The sequence below is a fragment of the Paroedura picta genome, chromosome 5, assembly GCF_049243985.1.
Source record: "Paroedura picta isolate Pp20150507F chromosome 5, Ppicta_v3.0, whole genome shotgun sequence".
Classification (NCBI taxonomy): domain Eukaryota; kingdom Metazoa; phylum Chordata; class Lepidosauria; order Squamata; family Gekkonidae; genus Paroedura; species Paroedura picta.
This window is the reverse complement of record NC_135373.1, coordinates 46581330-46601886: the sequence shown is the minus strand read 5'-3', so window position 1 is coordinate 46601886 and position 20557 is coordinate 46581330. Positions and strand designations below refer to the sequence as shown.

Genomic DNA, 20557 nt, shown 5'->3' with positions numbered 1-20557 from the left:
ACAGTGACATGTTTTTGGGGAACAATTCATTCTAATTCCAAGCTGCAAAGGGGCGGGAAAAATAAACTTGGGAACATTTTAACAGCACAAGGTTTCCCGTATCTTTCTGACAATACTCTCTGGGGGACTAGTCTTCCAATTCTCCCCTCTGCATTATTTGCATTAAGTTTTATTCTGAATGTTGTATATTTGAAGGAGTCTGTATGTACAGTGATACATTCGCCTTTCACTGTACACACCAATTCGCTGTTGGAAGATTTTTCTTTGCTGTGTGTGAATAGCCTCTAAAAGGAAAGCACACACTCCAAAAGTCAATATTGAATAGGTCTTTATTGGAATGACCCTTTCCGTTCAGGAGAACAAAAGGAGTCCTGAGTGATAGCTAAGGTAGGTGGTTCTAGGCAATTCCTATAGCTGTGGGAACCACATTAATGAGCCTGCAGGTGCGAATGGGGAGGGAGAGCAGCCCACCCAATGGCATCTGAAAAATCAGCTCCGTTAATGAGGAGTGGTCCCTGCCACCTTAAAGAGGCACAGAAATATCCAGGGGAGGGGGTGACAGCTCAATGGTAAAGTAGCTGCCTTACATGCAGAAAGTCCCAGGTTCAGTCCCCACCCTCTCCCGTTCAATCTTGGAAGTTAAGCAGTGTTTGGAGACCACCAAGGAAGTCTTTGCAGAGGTAGGCGGGGGTAAACCTCCTCTGCTTAATCACTGTAATGCTGGCAGGGGCTCATGGGAATTGTAGTCCATGGACATCTGGAGGAGCACAGGTTGACTACCTCTGATCTAGAGAGCTACTCTTTGACCACCCCTGCCCTACAGGGTCACCATAACTTGGCTGCAAGTTGCTGGCACTTTAACACGCAATAAAAACTGGGAAAATACTTTCACAGGTGGCCCTGGGTCTCATTAGACATCTTTGGGAATCATACTTCGCTGTGCAACAAGAAGCTACAGAATGAACAAACAAAACAGCTGAGGTACGTGGGGTTTTTTGTTTTAAAATCTCTATACCGACACTTGTCCATTTTAAGAAACCAATAAGAGCCAGTGCGGTGTAGTGCTTACAGGGTCAGGCTAATATTTGGAAGACCCCGGTTTGAACCCCACTCTGCCAAAGGAAGCTTGCTGGGGTGGCCTTGAGCCAGTGGCTCTTTTTCTCAGCCTATTCTACCTTTCAGGATTGTTGCGAGGATAAAATGGATGGGAGCATCACGGATCCCTGCTGGGGGAGAAAGGTGAGAGAGAAATGAAGTAAAGAATTATATTAACTCCAGCAGGTATAGCGAAACTTCCAGATATGGCACTGTAGCTGTGTTGAAGAAAGCTTCCCCTGTTGAATTCTCACCTGTTGTATAACTGTTATAGGCACAGGTAACCTGCCAGGCCAAAAAACAAACATTCCTCCCTTCTTCTTAACCAATCAGAAACCAGCAGCAGCAGCAACATTGTCTGAGATAACAGCTGCTTAAGGGCTTCAGCCAGGCTATTTGCCTTGGTTGAGGTGCTCTAATGGTGATGGTTGCTGGCGGTCAACATGGTTTAGGGCTATTGACTCCTTAATCTGGTCTCATAATTGTCCTGTATCTGTGGAAGGCTTTTTAAAAGGTCGCTATCTGCCTGGTGCCAAACCCTTTGATAGCCTCCAGAGCAATCTGGTATAGAAAGGAACATATACTCTGTGCCCTTAAGCCCAGGCAAGGAATTGGCACAAAGGCAGTCCTAATCTTGAAAGACAAGACCAATGGGGCAGAACAAAGGGGCTCTTAAAAGCTGATCCAGAGTGCTCCACTAGAGTCCGAGGCGGCAGCATGTGGAAATATGAGTCACTAAAGTGTAACAAGCTTAATTTTACTTTGTTAAAAATATTAATTTATACAATTACCTATTTTATTCTTACTCTGTTGAGGGATGTACCTCTTTCCATATATGTATACACACATGCATATGTGCCATGCTTGGAGATGTCAGATGCTGTAAAGCTCACTGAAGCGGTCCCCAATGCCCTGGAAGCATCATGCTTTCCCAGGGAAAAGGGCCATGAAATGCACAAAGCAGTGTCAGCAAAACTGACCTGTGTTTCCACTAAGAGATAACCATTTGTCCAGGAAGGGCAAGATGGAGGGCTATCGTCAAAACGTGAGCTGAGTATTGAGGAATGGGAGCTGTGAGGTCTCTAATGATTGGAGACAGGAGCCCACCGCACCAGGAGAGGAAAAGGTGCCCCAGTTGTGCAGGGATTTCCAGCCAGCTAGAGCAGGAAGGGTTAAAAGATCTGAACAACTTGTTAACATTGTTCAAACACCAGGAACTGAGTTCTAATGCATGGAGGAGGTGGCATGCCAGGATCAACATTTGTTCTGCAAGGCGTCCTAAGAGAAGGATGCTGGGGTAAACATCTGTAATGTTAAAGGCTAGCTTTGAGATATTATTTTTTTCCTTTCTTTCCCTAGCTCTGATAGTTACGTTCCCTTGTCTTGATCTCTACAGTCTTTGCTGTTTACAACAGCCAGCAGTGTTCAAAGACCTTTCTACACGCCTAACTCTCAACTATCACAGACATAGAGAAAGGCGAGTGGTAGTTGGGAAACTCTGCTCCTTACAAAAGCCCAGGGGCAGCCTTCACTGGTGCTTCCTCAGACCGCTAGTAAATAGAAAAGGCTGCATTTTAGATGGAGGCAGTGGCAACCAAAGAATATACACACAAACCAGGGCGGGTTTGTGACAGTGCATGTGCATACAGAAGTAAGTGCAGTCAAGACACAACTGCCTTCTGGCAAGGAGCCTTCTGCAAGGAGTTTAAATATACAATGGAGTCCAGTACCAGGCTGCTTGAAGTATAGTTTTTAAAAATAAGCAGAGAAATAACTATGTACAGAAAGAGGAGAGAGAGAGAGAGAGAGAGAGAGAAAGAGACCTGTTTAGCTAGCTGGAGCCAGCATGGTGTAGTGCTTAAGAGCAGTGGCCTCTAAGCTGGAGATCCAGGCTTGATTCCCTGCCCCTACACATGTAGCCAGCTGGTGACCTTGGGCTAGTCACAGTTCTCTCTCGGCTCCACCTACCTCACAGGGTGTCTGTTGTGGGGAGAGGAGGGGAAGGCACTTTTGAGACTCCTTCGAGCAGTGAAAAGTGGGTATAAAACCAACTTTTCTTCTTCTAGCTATTTATCTACAAGTCATTCTTCTGCTGTTCAGGAGACAAGACAAGATGAAGTGTGCTCAAAGGGGCAGGAAGTCTCCAGTTGAGCCAATTAGGGCACAGGAGGGGAGTATTTGGAAATGATCAGGAAGTTCCCATTCTAACTATGCTAAATACACACTCTTTATATTCTCCTAGATTATGTACACTGAAGATCTTGCATATTTTAATACTTTCAAGGTAAGTGAGAAGTGGAGATGGTTTGCTATACTTTCCCCTGAAGGGACCTCCTTGGTGGTTTCATCCAAGTACTGACCCTGCTTTAGTCTCCAAGTTCTGACAAGAGTGAGCTGGAACAGCCTGTGTTATTCTGGGCTCTCAGTTAATGGAAAGTAGTAATATTTCATTTAATAGGGACATCAATGGCTAGGGGGTTGCATTTTATGTCCACTATAGGGAGTAGCAAATTTCCCACTGCTTTTAACAATACAATCAACCATCATTTGTTGCATGATTTAGGACCACTATTAGCATACTTATCTTCACTCCATGCCGAGATCAGAGGGTTCTTAGAAGTTTCTTGGGGCGCTTAAGTGGGAAGTTCAGTTATTGCAAATAAACTTCCAGAAAGCATCATACTTGGGACTGGAACTGAGGGTCTGCCCAGCAGAAAGCCTACTTTAATCCTCTATCTGCACGGCTTAACAAGACTGCATACCTGAGACATTTTTCCTTGTTTGCCCATTTTTTTGTTTCTGCAATCCTAGTCCTATTGCATTGTTTACTGGGTGCCTGATTTCATTCTTTTTAAATATTTTGTAATCTGCCTTGAGTCTCCGTAAGAAAAGTGGCCTATAAATAAATAGCAGGCATGTATTCCTAACTGGAAATGGAAGATAGCCAAAGAGGTCCTTATAACATCACCAAAATCTCTGGCACATCCTCCTGTCTCCTGACTAGATACATTTGAGAGGATCATGCAACAGTGACTTTCTCTCTCTCTCTCTGTATGTGTGTTCAAATGATACCAGAAGTCAGTCTAGGTTTAAATTAAAACCCAGAGCTAGTCCTATATGGATTTTTACATTTCTTTGTTGTTTGTTTGTTTCTTTATGGGATTTATAGTTTGCCCCGCTTTTTGGGAATTCAAGGCAGATACTCCTTTAATACTGAGACAGTTTCAAGACATTTCAGGCAAACTGCTTTATCCTTGTTTAAAGCAAAGTACTCAGTAGTCAATTTGTCATTAAAGACACAGTTCTCATCTGCAATTTTTCATTTCTTTGAAACAGAACTTCCTTTTGCAGACATTTTAAAATGTTTTTAGCAGAGTAGCAATTGCAGAGTTTCAATGTTATCCTTTAATAAATAAAAATATGAGTAGTATACTAGGGGCCTAACTTCTCCCTTTCTCATGAAATCCACTCCACTAGCTGCTATTAGCTGGGAATTTTCATTACAGTTCTCAGAAGCACTTGGACTATATACACAGGCTAGGAACAATTTTTTTTAAATGGATTGTGAATCTGGCCTATAAGATGGTAGAGTTGCAGTCCTAAATACACTGAATACATTGAGGTTTCTTAATAAACACAGTTCCTTGAAGTTTAAATATACACCTACTAATATGTTAAAAATTGGGGGCCCTCCAAAAAAAGGGCAAGTAGATAGAAAAAGTGAATGTAACAGAGGATATGCCATTAAGTTGGCTTCAAATTATATGCAGGGTTCACATACACATCATTGCTTGCCAGCCAAGCCTCAATCATGAGAAGTAAAATGGCAGCCAGAAGGAAGGGAACTTGGCTGGAGGAAGTTGTGAGAAGGGGAATGCCATAAGCTTCCCTGCTAAAGGGCCACTCACTGGCTCCTGCAATCACAGATGTATAAGAAGACTCCTGGCTGGAGTGAGGAAGGGAGGAGAGGCAGAAGCAAGCAAGGCCAGAAGTCAGAACAACCAGCTCTTGTTGTGGAAGGGAGAATGCTTTTGTTTGCAGCAGCAACCTCACCAGCAACTTAGGAAGCCACTTACTTTGATGGATGGAGCCTCTAGAAATGTTCAGTAGGCAAAACACTTTTATCCTTTTTTTGCAAAACTACCAGGCCTTTTACTGTCCTTTTCCTGCCTTTCTTTGCAAAAGCTGACCTGACATCTTGTGAACCCATTCACACAGCAACTTTACCTTTCTTATATACATACATAGCTTCAACATGGTAATTCATGGAGAAGAGGAGTTAAGAAGCTATGGGTGCCTGAGCTTTGCTGGCTAGCAAAGTACCTAGAGCGGCCAAAATGCTATTACAGCAGATAAGAACAAGGAGAACCACGGAGACCAAAACAATATTAGTATTGTCTTTTTTGCAAGAAAGGGTGAGAAAGAACAGCATTAGATGGTGCCTCTTAAGGCAAGAAGAACAGTCTGAGGGAAAATGCCCTGAGGGTGATAGCAGCAGACAAACAGGTTGGAAGGCTGCACAGAAAGAGGTGGGGGGCTGCATGTGGCCCATGGGCCTCGGGTTGGGGACCCTTGGCTACAAAACCAGAAGTGACCTAACAGCAGACTTGAGCTATATCAGCCTTTCTCAACTTTTTTACTGTTGAGATACCCCTGAAACATTCTTCAGGCTTCAAGAAATCCCAGAAGTGGCATGATGATGCAGAATATGATTGGGAAGCATAGCCCACCTGGGGTCCCTCCCCTTCCCACCCCCTCCAGGACCATCACTGGCCATTTTGGGAAAGGGTGGGTGGGTTGACATGACCATATATGGTCAATCACCCAATAAATATTTAACAAACTTTAAAAAATTATAAAGAATTAATTCTCAATTATTCCGGAAACCCTTCCAGGGCAATCAAGCATCCCCAGGGTTTCATGGTTTAAAAAGTCTGGTTTAAAAAGTCTGGTTTAAAAGGTCTGGGCTATATGAACAGCTCTAACCAGTAGATAGGAAAGTTGGGAAGTGAGGAAATACCTGAAAGGAGGCAGAAGAGATCAGAAGGTGAGAGGGCAGCAGTTGGGTCTAAATACAGAGTGATCTTGGAGCAAATAGAGCTCTCCATGGGGACACCCATGTGAAAGAACATGGAAGGTATCCAGCAGGGCACTTACATAAGTCACAACAACATGAGGTATGCAATGGAGCTTAGGAAGGATGAATGCACACATTACATAGTTCACATGGTGTTGTAGGGGCTCCAAATGTATGAGAAAGTCAGACACAAGTTACAGTTCCTCATCCATTTCCACATCTGTGGTGCTCAATCTGGATCAAAAGAGCAGAGCACATGCAGAAGAGGGTGGGGGTGTTCCCTCCCTTCCAAGCTGAACTGCTCAGAGGGGGACACTATTTGCCCCACTGGGGAAATCCATGTGCCCTGTGAAATATTTGAGCCTTCTCAAGAGGCTTAACACTTGTGGATTGGTAAATAACATGATAGTTTAAGGCTGAAGCCCTTTATGCCACAAATAGCACAGAGTTTTGATCCAAAGCAGGCATTGCCTGTTCAGAAGCTGAGGAGAATCTGGAACTCATGCCTACAGACTGAGGGTCCCAGACCTATGGATGTGGGGTGATCCCAGTGGCAGCCTAGCTAGGGCCATAAAAGGGGGTATGCCTCAGAACCTGCCATCAGTCCATCTTATCTTGCAATGTGGGATGCCTCTCCATACTGGAAAAGCATCTCTCTGTCCCATTTCTCCCCTTTTTTCCTGGGGGCTAGTACTTTTGTTCTCTTCCCTCTTGCTAGATGCACAGGGAATTGAGGTCAGACACAGTTCCCTGATTCCACAAATACTGCTGCCCAGGAAGGCATTCTCCTGGCTACTCCTCAACCACATGTCTGCTGAGGCTGCCTTGGGAGAAAATTCTTTCCCAGCATTACACATTTCTGATCCAGCCCAGAACATGTGAGCAATATTCACTGCAGATACATAGTTTGGGCTTGCACATCTGTACTTTTGCTGACAGGAAACACTTCATCTCCCCGCAAGTAACTATAGACAATAAATAAAAACTCCAGCCACAATAAATTTGCTAGTTTTGAGGTGTTCGTTTCCATTATCCTTTTCCTAATCCCATTTTTGCCCACCCTCTATATAGTCATCAACCATAACTTTTTTGGATCACTTGGCAGACTCATCATTTAAGCCTTCATACAGCAGCCACTAGCAGGCCAGGGTGGGGGGTGGGGTTAGAGCACTTTTAAATTTAGGAAACAAGGCTGTGAATGGTCTGTGAAAATCCCCAATGCTGCATTGCTTACATAACATGCTGTCCTTTAAAAAATGTCATTGTTCTCTTATGATGTAACTCAGTTTTATTGCACTGTTTATTGCTTGTGTTCTACTGGTGTGCATTGCTCTGCTTTTATCACCTTTCAATCCCTGTCTCGTCTCAACAACAAAGGCAGACAATAAATGAAATAAAGAAACCAGTGAAAGACACACACACACCCAAGTAGGCCTGCCTCTTCATTAAAAAATAATCCTGCTGAGGGACAGGGTGGGTCAATATCTCATTAAGACTGATAAGGTGTGTAGGTGTGGGGTGTGTTCAGAATTGAGTGTATCAATAGGTGATGGGGAACGTTCAGTGTAACTCAGGGTGTGAAGGAGACAACACCGAGTGGGTGCCAGGAAGATCCTGCTGACTTTACACTTTGATAACAGCCAGTTCTCAGTCCTGTCTCTTGATCCAGCCCACACCTTAACATGACTTAAGAGTCTGGCAACACATTATACACCACTGAGAGTCCTGCTTGGTGGCAGTTCTCAATAGTGACACTCAATTTTCATGAAGAATATGTTTGGATATCTGCTGCCCACAGGGCCTGTTCTCTCTTTAAGAAACAAGATTTCTAATATATCAGTTGTTGGTAATTCCCGACCCCAAAGTTCTCAGCTGGGGGAAATGGCTGCTCTGTGGAACTGGGCCAGGGGAAAATGGTACCAGTTTGCCAGGGACTGAAATGATCCAGACTTTCCTGTCCACATGGGTTCTGCCCCAAATTTCCTGTGATTGTTCTCAAACAATTGCACCAAAATAGATTTGGGGTAGACTGTAGGAAAGACAGTGAAAATCCAGGAGGTCTGGGGAAGCACTACGATGCTGTGGAAAAGTGACAGGGAGACTAACTTCCCAATAGCTTCCAAGCCAGGGAAAACAACCTATATGTAAGTGACCTGAAAGATTCTTCATGGGGAATAAGAAAGTTGTGTCCTTAGACATTGGTCTTTTTGTCTTAATCAGAAGAAGGGTAATCTTCTTCTAATTAAGACAAAGGTCAATAAAGTGTCCCAACATCAGTTATCACTTGGCAGGGACTTAAATGGTAGCTTGAACGAGTTGCTTGAGAGGAATGCTTGGGTTGTGAGTGATGTACACTCTAGTTCTTTTTAGAAGCATTTGTGAGTCAATGTTTTCATAGCTGAACCTTATTAAATGTGAACTGAGAACTCAATTAACTGTTGACCATCTCCCCAAACATCTGAAGAATTGAATGGCTGTTTTATACCTCCTGATGCAAACTACCCAGGTGCTATCATCAAAGGCCTGTGATACATTCCCCAGTTATGGGCGAGTGAACATCACGGCAGCAATTAGAGACTGAAGGTATGGAAACAAGCAAGCACAATGTAGCTCATAGGTTTTCAGATATGGTTGTTAGGTCTTAATTACCCAATCCTGACAGATTTAGCCCCATTTAGGGAACCTGAACAACCAAAAGAAGGTGGGAAAAATTCAGATGCAAACGTGGTTCACAGATTGCTCACACTGGGTTTTACTACCTGAGAGGTCTGATTGAGGTGACCTCTCTCTGTGATTGCCCTATTGTTGTCATGGCAACAGAGTCACAGCCAGGTTTCCACATGTATTTAGGGTTTAGGTATTTAGGGTTCCCAACAATGCTTCTACAAATTTGTGGTTGGTCCTCCCCCCTCCCATTTCTGGAGTCTGTTCACCAAAGCACCAATGCCTGCCAAACATGTCTCAGCAGAGAACAGCTGGTTTTTTTATACCTTGCTTTTTCAGTACCTGAAGGCATTCCAAAGTGGCTTACAAAAACCATTCCCTTCCCCTTCCCACAACAGACACCCTGTTAGGTAACAGAGGCTGAGAGAACTGACTAGCCCAAGGTCACCCAGCTAGCTGCAAGTGGAGGATGGGGATGAGACAGAGGGCAGAGGGAACAGACAGTACACCTTAAGAGAATGAACAGGGAGTGGTAAGGGCTGGGGAGCAGGACAAACGTCTCCACTGATGAGAAAGGCCTCAATTAGGGAGGGTTTCAAATGGTTCATCCCTGCTGTTTCAGCCTAAAAAGTCTCATTTTGCTTTAGCATGAGTCAGACTGGAGATCCTTTATTTTTTTACGAATCTGTTTCTCTGCATAGATCTCCATTGCAAATAGGACAGCCAACTCTTGTGTGGCGCGGTGCCAGTGGAAAGTGGAGTTTGCTCACAAAATGCCATAGTCCACCATCTGCTGCTGCTGCTTCCTTCTGAGGAACTGACATCGGTAGTCTGGACTGGAGACCCATGGTAATTCCAGAAAAAAAAAACAGGTCCCACCCAGATGCTGGTAACCCCACCCCCAAAGTATGCATTTTCCAGCCCTATTTGTGGGCCAATAAACCAGCATGAAGCTTTAAAACCAAAACAGTTGTCTACCGCCCCAAATATAAATCCTCTTGATCTGCTTCCTTCTTTAGCATTTGATTATGCTGGCAGAGTTCAAACCTGCAAAGAGGGCAACAGCACCAGGCTGCTTGAAAGAATGAAATAGTTTTATTTAGAAGAGAGACAAACTTTGCATAGAAAGGAGAGAGGAAGTCCTAGCAGTCTGTCTCTGACTAGCATTCATTCTGTTTTTTGTGGAGGCAAGCAGGGACGAAGTGCACTTAAAGCAGCATGAAGACTCCAGAGCCAATAAGGACACTGTAGGGGGTTATTTGAAATATATAATTCTTATTCTAAGTATGTTAAATACTCATCTCCTCCAGTGTTCCTTATAGAAGAGGAAGAGTTGTTTTTTATACTCCGCGTTTCACTCCCTGAAGGAGTCTCAGAGTGGCTTACAATTACTTTCCCTCTCCCCACAACAGGCACCCTGACATTTTCCACATGGAGGACTCACCCAGCTGTTATGTTGCGTTGTCCCCTGGATTTTTGCCTCAGGATGGCTCTCTCAATCTTTTCCCACATCTGCATAGAGAGACCCTGCCCCATTTGCCCCCAGATTTGGGTCCGCACACAATAGCTGAAGGAGAGGAAGTGAAAACTTTCTGCCTTTTTTTAACATGTCAACCATCATCAGGTGGTGAAAACTCCCAATCATCTTCCAGTGCCATGTAGGATGCATTTGAGCACCCCCCCCAAGTCTGAAATCCTAAAAAATAAAATAAAAACATGGTTATTGTGTTATGACAATGCAACACTTTAAGAAGCAAGGACTGAAAGCAAGAAAAGGCAAGCCACTGTGTGAATGTTTTTCCCCAATACCAGGCCCATTCCACACAAGGACGAATGTTGCCAATTGGTTCCTGAAAGTGGAAACGCTATTTTTAATAGTGCAATCTCTGAGTTATGCATACCTTCCTTTGTAGTGGAATCCAGTAGCGTTTCAATCGTTTCCCACAGGTTTCCGGTCTCGCCAAAAATCGCTAGAAAGGAAATGATTTTTTCTGTGCTGTCCCACCCCTGGCCGTCAATCAAACGAACAGTCAATGGGCGGCCATTATCATGCTCCCGAAAAGCCCCTTTCCCTTTAAGAACAGGTTAAAAAAGAAAAAAGAAAAACACACGTTGCGACGAATATGCCTTGATTCCTTGATTCCTCCTAATGTACCCATCTAGCTGGCAGCTGGCGAGTCATTATTACCACACTCCCCTGAGTGAAACCCCCCCCCCCCGTGCACGGGTGCGATTTTCGGCCGAAAATAAAGTGTTGTGCTTGGTGACAGGGGAGCTTTAAAGCAGCTCTGTGGAGGGACTGCAGCCAGAGAAGCCTCACTGGGTGAATGAAGGCTCGCCGGTTTGTTGCTTTCTGCTCGCTCCGAGAAAAAAAAAATGGCGATCGCTTCGCTGGAAGTTCGGAGGAGAGAGCCAGGGGGAGGGACTTGGCTGGAACCGCAACAATGGGGACGCACAGGTCTTTTCCGCTACTGTTGCAGATTGTTTGCAAGAGTGTAGCGCATTTCGGAGGGTGAATCCACTTTTCTGGATTTCCCTTTAAGCGCTACAACGAATCGCTTTTTGCGGGACTGTTTCAGGAGTGTGGCAGATTATGTGGGACGTTGTGCATAACTGCAAATATGTAGCGTTTACAATTTGGAATCCTTTTGCAACATTGTAATCATGCGGAATGGAACTGGGTCTCCCAGATCCTTGTCCGACATTCTAGCCACTACACTAGCTGCCCCTGAAAATAGTATTTCTAGACTGCATGTATAGGCAGCTTACAAGAGAGCCAAACAGTCTGCTCCTTCCCTTGCCTCTTTTCTTAGCTTGTGGTCACAGTACTTGACCAGTCATTGCCAAACTCTCATGTATACAAACCATAATTGCAGGATTCCGTTGGGAGATACCACTCTGGTGGGTAATGAGTTTGGAACTCCTTGCACTTCTAGATCTCTATTGTGAGTCTTGGCTGAACTTCAGAAGAGTTTGTTTACTCTCCCAGCAGTAACAGCATCTCTTGATCTACACAAGCACACAAAATAACAGCACCAGGGAAGGAGGCAGAAGTTGGTGTTTAAAAAAAGGGGGGGAAATTAAAATGCGTTCAGGCTAACAAGGACATAAGAGAAGGCATATTGGATCAGGCCAATGGCCCATCCAGTCCAACATTCTGTGTCACACAGTGGCCAGAACCCAGATGCCATCAGGAGGTCCACCAGCAGAGTCAGAACTCCAGAAGCCTTCCCACAGTTGCCCCCCAAGCTCCAAGAATACAGAGAATCACTGCCTCACACATAATGCTCCATTTATACCTTGTGGCTAATAGCCACCAATGGGCCTCTGCTCCATATTATCCAATCCCCTCTTGAAGCTGTCCATTCTTGCAACTGCTTGTGGCCTGCAGCGGTGAATTTCATGTGTTAATTACTTCTTGGGCGAAGAAGTTATGGGCTTCCTTTAGTACTGCCTGTCCTAAGTTATCCCAAACATCAAAGGTTTATCTAAGCAACAGCAAATGTCCGGCATGTCTATATTCTTTGAACTAGATATATCAGGGCAAACTCACACCTTCAGTTTTGGTACTATATGGGGCTTTCCGACTCCTTCAAAATCGCACAATAGTTGCCAATTGAAAACGCTATGATTTGCCATTATGCACAACGTCGTTGACAATCTGCCACACACCTGAAACCGATCCGCAAAAAGCGCTTCGTTGTAGCGCTTTCAGGGAAATCCCCAAAAGTGGATTCACCTTCCGGAAAGCGCTACACTCCTGCAACCAATCTGCAACACTAGCGGGAAAGTTCTGTGCGTTACCATTGTTGTGGTTTCTACAAAGTCCCTCCCCCTGGCTCTCTCCTCTGATCTTCCGGCGAAGCGATCGCCATTTTTTTTTCTCCGAGCGAGCGGAGATCAACGCACCGGTGAGCCTCCGTTTAGCCAGTGAGGCTTCCCTCCCCAGAGCTGTTTAAAGTCACTAAGCACAAACAACAGAGAAGCCCGTTTGCTGATTTATTTTCCCTTTATTTTTCACACTGTTTTCGGCCGAAAATCGCGCCCGTGAGGGGGGGGGGGTTCCACTTGGGGGGAGCATGGCAATGATGAAACGGCAGGTCAAACACACCTGCCAGCTGGATGGGTCTCTCCGTTGCAACGAAGCAATGCATATTCGTTGCAACGTGTGTTTTTTTTTTTTTAACCTTTCTTAAAGGGAAAGGGGCTGTTTGGGAGCATGCTAACGGCCGCCCATTGGCTCCTTGACGGCCAAGGGCAGGACGAGCTCGGCAATAGCGCTTCCTTTCTAGCGATTTTTGCCGAGACTGGAAGCCTGTGGGAAACGATAGAAACGCAACTGGATTCCACTACAAGGGCAGGTATGCATAACGACGAATTCCACTATTTAAAATGGCGATTTTTCGTTCAGCAAACAATTTGCTACAAGGATCCCGGTGCGGAAAGCCCCTATGATTAGACAAGACTGAACCAATGTAGGTATCATTTCTTAAACCTGGCTTTGGAAAGAAGAGTCCTAACTTCTGAAGAATTCTGAATGGGCATAATTCAGGAAGACCAAGTCCTTTGAAATGGGGAGGGTGTCAGGCTATGCTGAGAAGCCACAGGGGCAACAGAGTATGGGCCGGATAGGGATGCCAACCTCTAGGTGGGGTCTGGAGTTCTCCCACAACAAATCACCAGACTACAGAAATCAGTTCTCTGGATAAAATTGCTGCTCTGGATGGCACTGCTTTGGAGAGAGGAAAAAGCATGCATAGGATTTGGCTCCCAAATATCCTGTGTTTACTTGCAAAATATATGGTATTCATATGCACAATGTGTGTCATTTACATCTATTTCTTGCACTGATTTCTGGTGCATAAATAATACGTTCACTTTATGGGGAATAAGGTAGGGGTGAAGAAACAAATGGTAGATTCATTTGATTTGCCCAAAAGGATAAATGATCCAAAGAACTCTTCTGCCTCTTTAGCAGCACACAAGGAGGATGCCATTGATTTGTGGTGTAGATGTGGTTTCAATACACAAGCCTTCTCACTTCCTGTTTTGCCTACAAATGGTGGGGTTGTTGTCCTTCATGTCCTATGAATTTGGGGTAAAGAGGAGGAGCTGCCTGTTGACACAGGCTTGCTGCAATTGTAAAATATTAAACCTGGCAGATTCACCTTTCTCTGTGAAAGCAAACAAGAGAATCACAAACCGTCCGAGTGGGAGAAAAACGATACTTCATGCCATCTCATTTTGCTCTGTGAATGACCCTAGCTGGTCACTGTCCCCCAGGGCTCACTGCCCGCTGGAGTCCAATGTTCTAGTGCTATTGCCAAAAAGGAACAAAAAGAAATTACAAGTGACCTCTCCTGGTGTCCAGTCCAGTTTGCATTCACTGAAGCAAACAACTTAAAAACACACACACACAAAATTGGATCCAGCATTCAGAATGTCTTGAAATGCTTTGATGAGGTAAGGCACCAAAAGCCCACGGGTGCTTGTAGATGCCAAATGCTCTCTTGCTTCTTCCCTCACCCCTGTCCTGGCTTTCCTCTACCCCAGTAGAGGTGTTTCAGAAGAAGGACTTCTTGATATACTACTCAGGTATCAAGTGCATGAAGGTGCTACGTAGGCAGAGCAATTTTCTGGCCTTGCTTTCTGGAAGAACAGCTTTTGAACAGATTAGGGAGCCAGGTTCATGTCCCCACTTTACCATAAAGCTCACTGGGTGGGGGAGGAAGAACTATGCAAGTAATCCTGAGCTCCTTGACAAAAGGGTGGAATGAAATCACAGAATCATAGAGTTGGATGGGGCCATACAGGCCATCTAGTCCAACCCCCTGCTCAACGCAGGATCAGCCCAAAGCATCCTAAAGCAGATGGGAAAACTTTAGGATGTAGCAGATGGGAAAACTTGCAGCTGCCCATATGAGTGAACTGATGCAAAGGACTGCCACACAAAAATGTGGTTCCTAGCCCTCTTGTTTGTGGTATAAATGTTGGTTGCTTTGTAACACTGTATTTCCCTTCTCTTGCCCATGCTTGCTTCATACAGCAAGTGGCAAAGTGCTAATCGGGGCAGTATTCAGACTCAAATGACCTGATGATCAGCTTCAGCCACAACCTCCACCACTGGGATTTCAGTTGGGAGCATTAATTATAACATTTAAAAATTTTAACGTTTGTCTTTGTTTTTGTTGTTACCTGCCCTGAGAATTGGAAAGGCAGGATATAACTAAAGTTTATTATTGTTGTTGTTGCTGTTATTTCCCTGAATTCCATTTTGGCCATAAGAATACAAGCTCTGAGAGATTGTACTGTACAAGGGCCCTCTAGTCCGGCAGTCTGTTCCAGTTGCTGGCTAGCCAGTTGCTTTTCAAGGAACCACAAACTGTATATAGAGAACAGGCCTTCTGGTGTTGCCTCCTAGGATTTGGTTTCAGAGGTAGACTGTCTCTGAAGATAGAGGTTCCCAGTAGTCATCACAGATAACAGCCATTCAATATCTCTATCCCGTTTTAAGCTTATCTATGTAGAGATGCCAGTCCCTAGGAGGGACTGTGGGTCCCCCCATTTTTACAACTCATCTCCAGGCGACAGAAATCAGTTCCCCTGGAGAAGATGGCTGCTTTGAGGGTAGACTCCATAACATGACACTCCACTGAGGTCCCTCCCTGCCCCAAATCCCACCCACTCCTGATTCCCCCCCCCCCCAAAGTCTCCCGGTATTTCCCAGTCCAGAGCTGGCAACCCTAATACTCATGGGTGGCCTTAGTGATTCTGGACCCCTGGGCAAAACTTGAGAATGGGACGTCAGAATCGTTCAGGCAACAGAGAAGCCCAACTGCCTACAATTGATCAGTCCGTTGTCCTCCCCCCTCCCCCTCCCACTGCCCGAGCCTCAGGCTGCACAGATCAGCTGCAGGGACTGGGGACACCCCACACAGCACCTCCCAGAGCACAGAGTCTAGGCTGGGCCTTGTCTTTAACACTCCTCCTGTCTCTATTTATGGCCATCACTATGTCCAGTGGCAGCAAATCCCGTAGCTGGATCACTCGTCGAGTGACAGACCTTTTCTCTGGGTATTGCCCTTCAACTTCATTGGGTGCCCCCAAGTTCTAGTATTTTGGAAGAAGGAGAAAAAGTGACAGGTTGCCTGGTCTCTCTGAGTTCTGTGTGTGTGTGTGTGTGTGTGTGTGTGTGTGCAACTGAATCCAGACTGCAGCAATGTTTTTGCTTCCCTGCTTGAGCAGACAGATCTTGGTATCATAGAACAAGAGTTTTTCAATGCCTTAGGTCAGGGGTAGTCAACGATGTTCATGGACTACAATTCCCATGAGCCCCTGCCAGCGTTTGCTAGCAGGGGCTTATGGGAATTGTACTCCATGAACATCTGGAGGACCACAGGTTGACTACCCCTGCCTTAGGGAATGGAGCAATTGGCACCAGATGGGACTGAAGGCCTCTTTAATACAGTTCTCTTCCTCACCAGCAAAATGCGACGTCATGGCTACACACAGCAGTTTATGGACCTTTGTGAATGGACCTTTGTGAAAGGGAGAAGAAAAGTGGGGATTGGAACAGATGAATGAATCAACCCAGGTAAGCCTTTAAAAAAGTCTGACATTGTAGGTGGATAGAGCTGTATGACACACAAAAACCTGTCAGGGTGCTGCCAAATAGTAGCACTGAAAGAGCCTTGCTGGATCAGACCCGTGTGGCCCATGTAGTCCAGCCTCCTCCTGTTTTATACAGTAAGCAGCCATCAGCCCTCAAAGGCCACCAAATGGTGTGTGGAGGCCAGGGCCAAAGCCTTTCTCTGATGTTCTCCTTATTGCGGAGAAGACAAAAATTAAGCAAATATAACAATTACTAGAGAGACTGGGTGATTTTGGGGGAGGGGGCGTTGGGAAGGTTTTGCCTTCCCACATAGCCAGAACTACCTCAAGAGAAGGGTGTTTTCTGAGGTGAATTTCCTTCTCATTGTCACTGCAAGGACAGAACATGTTTCACTTGGCAGTTGAAATCACCATGGTGAAGATAGAGGAAATTTGGGCCAACAAAAAGTATTTTCTGAACCTCATTTTTCTTCCAACAATCAGCTCAAGGCCAGGAGAAAGCCCATGTGAGGAAGGAAGATTTTTAAAGAGAGACCTTTCACTTCCCATTCTTTTGGCAATTCATTGCAGGCCCTCATAGTTTTATGCAATTTACCCAATGAAGCAAACCGGTAGGCAGGGCTGGGATGGGGCCTCTGCAGAGAAATGCCCACCCACAAATTGCCCCCCCCCGATACCTGACATCCCTCAGCTCATCCCCACTGTCAGGAAGGAGGGAGGGGGGACTGGCAGTCATAGGCCAACACTGATGCTCATGCCATAGGGTAGGCTGCTGGGGGGGGGGTTACCAGGTGTCTATTTTGAGTATTGTTCCATCTGCTGTGAGCTGCTGACATGCCCAGTCTTGAGTCCACAGTGTCAGGGCACCAGGATACCTGTAGCCAGTGCACATGTCGCTGAGCTCTCCTTGGCCAGGGCATGGGTCCTGGTTGTCATACCCTAAATATGTCATTGGAGGAAGGTAATGGTAAGCCACCTCTGCCTCTCCTTGAAAGTCCTCTGCTAGGTCACCATAAGTCAGCTTAGACTTGAGGGCCCTTTACACATGCAATTAAGACTGTGGAGCTGATGAATGCTTCCCTTGGAAACCCAAGTACAAAGCCACACACGGGTTTCCCCTCTCATAGACTATTAAACTTCCCTTCCTTTCCAGTTTCCTAAATTAGGCTCTGGATAGGTTATGCAATACTCCTCCCCCCCTCCTAAATTTGGCTCCGGAGAGGTTATGCAATACTCCCCCCCCCCCCCCCCGCCAGCATCTTCAACTATTTCATTTTTGCTGTGTGGTGCAAACCTTTTGACATTGGCCCCTGTCCATTTCTCATAGCCAGCAATGCACAATGCGGGTGGTGTCATAGGGAGGAACATGTGATCGATGAATGCAAATGAAGCTCCATCTTCCTCCGTTGACCTGTCGTTCCCCGTTTTGGGGCACCTACATGCTGGAAGCTGGCTGGGAAACCAGAGCACCAAAACTGAGCTATGCGGGATGATGACGACTCTTGCCATGGATCATTTGTCATAGTGCTCTAATATTTCCCCTGCTTAGCAACACTTTGTGAGGTCTGAGGAGATCCAGTTACCCGCTGCTGGTGTTGCAAGTCTAGTGTGTGACTCACAGTACCATCCTAAGCAGTTACAGACTTCTAAGCCTGTTGACCTTTATGGCCCTAGGAAGGAGGAGTTCTGGTTAGGATGGTACTAGTTGTTTAACTAGGCAGTTATGGACTATGCTCATAGAAATGCCAAAGAGCCAACAGGCAGCTTACTTAAAACCCAAGAGGATTCTGAGGAGCCTGTTTGGAGCCTACATTCACAAGTGCAAAGAGAGTTCAAGAGCATTAGTTAGATTGAAAAGAGATGCAAAGAGGGTAGTGGTTAGAGTGTCAGGCTAGCATCTGGGAGACCCAGGTTTGAATCCCTGCTCTGCCCTAGAACAGTGATTCCTAACCAGGGGTCTGTGGACCCCCAGGGATCCACAGGGTCTCCAGAAAGGGGGTCTGTGGCCTTCCCCCTCCTGCCTTAATGCATTCAGCCAGAAGCTAAGGAACCAGCCCTTTCCATTACTCCCCCTCCCAAGCATAAGTGAGTTCTCTTGTGGTTTCTGTGCTTGGGAGGGGGCAGAGCCTGCCTGCCTACTCACGTTTTAAACAGCCTCTTGTCTCTCCCCCCTCAGTCCTCCTTGAGCTTGCCTGTTAACTCAGGAGGGGTGATATCACTTCTGATGATATGTCACTCCCAGGGGTGTGGCAAGGAGGCATGGCCAGCTGACACCACTTCTGGAGCTCCTCGAAGTCTGAAAAATTATTTCTGGGGCTCTTACCACAGTCAAAAGGATGAAAAAGGCTACTTGCTGGCAGACCCTGGGCCAGTCGCACATTCTCAGCCTTACCTATCTCACAGGGCTATTGTTAGGATAAAATGGCTTGGGTCTCCACTGGGGAGAAATGTGGGGTGTAACTAAATAGTCTGATGTTAAACAACACAGTCGTAATAGGGATTTGAGTCAACTGCTTCCACAAAAGGCTCCTGTATGCCTTTAATTTAAAACCAACCAACCAACTATATTCAAGAAGCTAGAAAGTGCCCAGTTCCATAAGATTTTCACACCACAAATTTGTGCATGTTTGGTGTATCACAGCTGAGGTGAACTGCTATGCCATACAATAGAAAAGACCACTTCACCAGTGACTCACAAAAGCTCATACCCTGCCACAAATTTTGTATGTTTTTAAGGTGCTTTTGGACTCTTGTTCTTTTTGGCTGGTACAGACAGGCTAGTGGGGCTACCCATCTTGCACCATACTGTACAGATGTTAAGCCAAGATATAATAGTTTTTCCTATGACCCTGGTGCCATTCGATGGTTTCCCTCAGCCAAACTGACCTTTTACTTCCAGACAGCATCTGCACTGACACAGATTTCAATGACTCCTCCCTCCCCACACACTGCCGGTCATGAGAATGCCACAGAGAATTCTGGGATATTGCAAAAACGCAGTCACAGTTGGAGGGAGGGTGATAGAGAGATTCAGGGGACTATTATTTCACTGTGAGCTTCCCTTGCATAGTATTCATGCTGTCTGTCATTGATGCCGGAAAGAAAACGGAGAAAAGCCTTTTCGTATTGTGTAGGGGCATTTGTTCAGATTTACAAACCTGACTGAACTGACAGCAACTATGAGCTTCAAGGCACAGAATCTCCTAGGAGTGTCAAGTCTCCAGTTTAAACCTCGACACACTCACAAACACACTGTGGAGCTAGATTAGTAACTTTTCTCTGCCTATGAGGATAGCAACACTAGCCAACCTTATAGGGTTGTTGTAAGAAATTCCTGAGACAATGGGGGAGGAGCCATAGCTCCGCAGCAGAGCACTTGGTTGAATTCTGAAGGCCCCAGGTTCAGTAGCTGGCATCTTCACTTAAAAGGATCAGATAAGAAGCTAATGTGGAAGGCCTCTGCCAGAACTCCCAGATAGCTGCTTTCTGTCAATGTAGAAAACAGACTAGAAGTCCGACTCAGTACAAGGTAGCTTCTCCATGTGTGTCTGAAATGCTCTGAATTCTCTACTTAAATGCGAAGTATAATAATTGTTAGCAGACCAGATCCTAAAGCTTTGGGGAACAGATTTAAGAGTTAAGGGAGGGGAGAAGGTCATGGGAGGTTCCTGTATCAGCCGCTTAATTGCTATTTTGAATACATATTGGCTGAGAGAACACTGGGGAAGTTAGCTAGCTGGTGGCTTTTTGAAAGCCTCCTCCCTATGCAATATGAAAATATGGGGGGTGGGGTTGTGGTCAGTGGTAGAGCATTTGCTTTTTTTGGCAGGAGGTCCCAGATTTAATTCCCAGCAGCACTGCCACTTAAAAGTATCAGGTAAGAAATGTTGTGAAAGACCTCTGCTGGCAACATTCTAGAGAGCTGCTGCCAGTCAGAGTAGAAAGTTTCATGTCTTTATGTGCTGAAACCCTTGGCCTGGCAGTTTTGCTCTAGTATAAAAATGCACAGGGCTGTAGTTCTTTGCAACTGTGGACAGGACCTAAACATAAGAACCTTAAGGGCTCTGTGTGCGTGTGCGTGTGTATGAGCAGCCTATGATTAACCTATTT

The 20557-nt window shown here is 45.5% G+C and overlaps 1 long non-coding RNA gene across 2 annotated transcripts in view; it reads left to right on the top strand.

Moving 5' to 3' along the window:
• Positions 1 to 1205: 1205 nt before the first annotated feature.
• The window catches only part of LOC143837638 (uncharacterized), a 31370-nt gene continuing 12018 nt past the window's right edge, over positions 1206 to 20557 (top strand). Inside the window, exons 1-3 of one of the 2 annotated variants that reach the window (XR_013231034.1) lie at positions 1206 to 1239; positions 3338 to 3379; positions 16321 to 16430. This is a non-coding gene — a long non-coding RNA (uncharacterized LOC143837638). Of the gene's footprint in view, positions 1240 to 3337; positions 3380 to 14217; positions 14300 to 16320; positions 16431 to 20557 lie in introns of those variants that run through there. The other variant, XR_013231035.1, reaches the window with a different exon arrangement.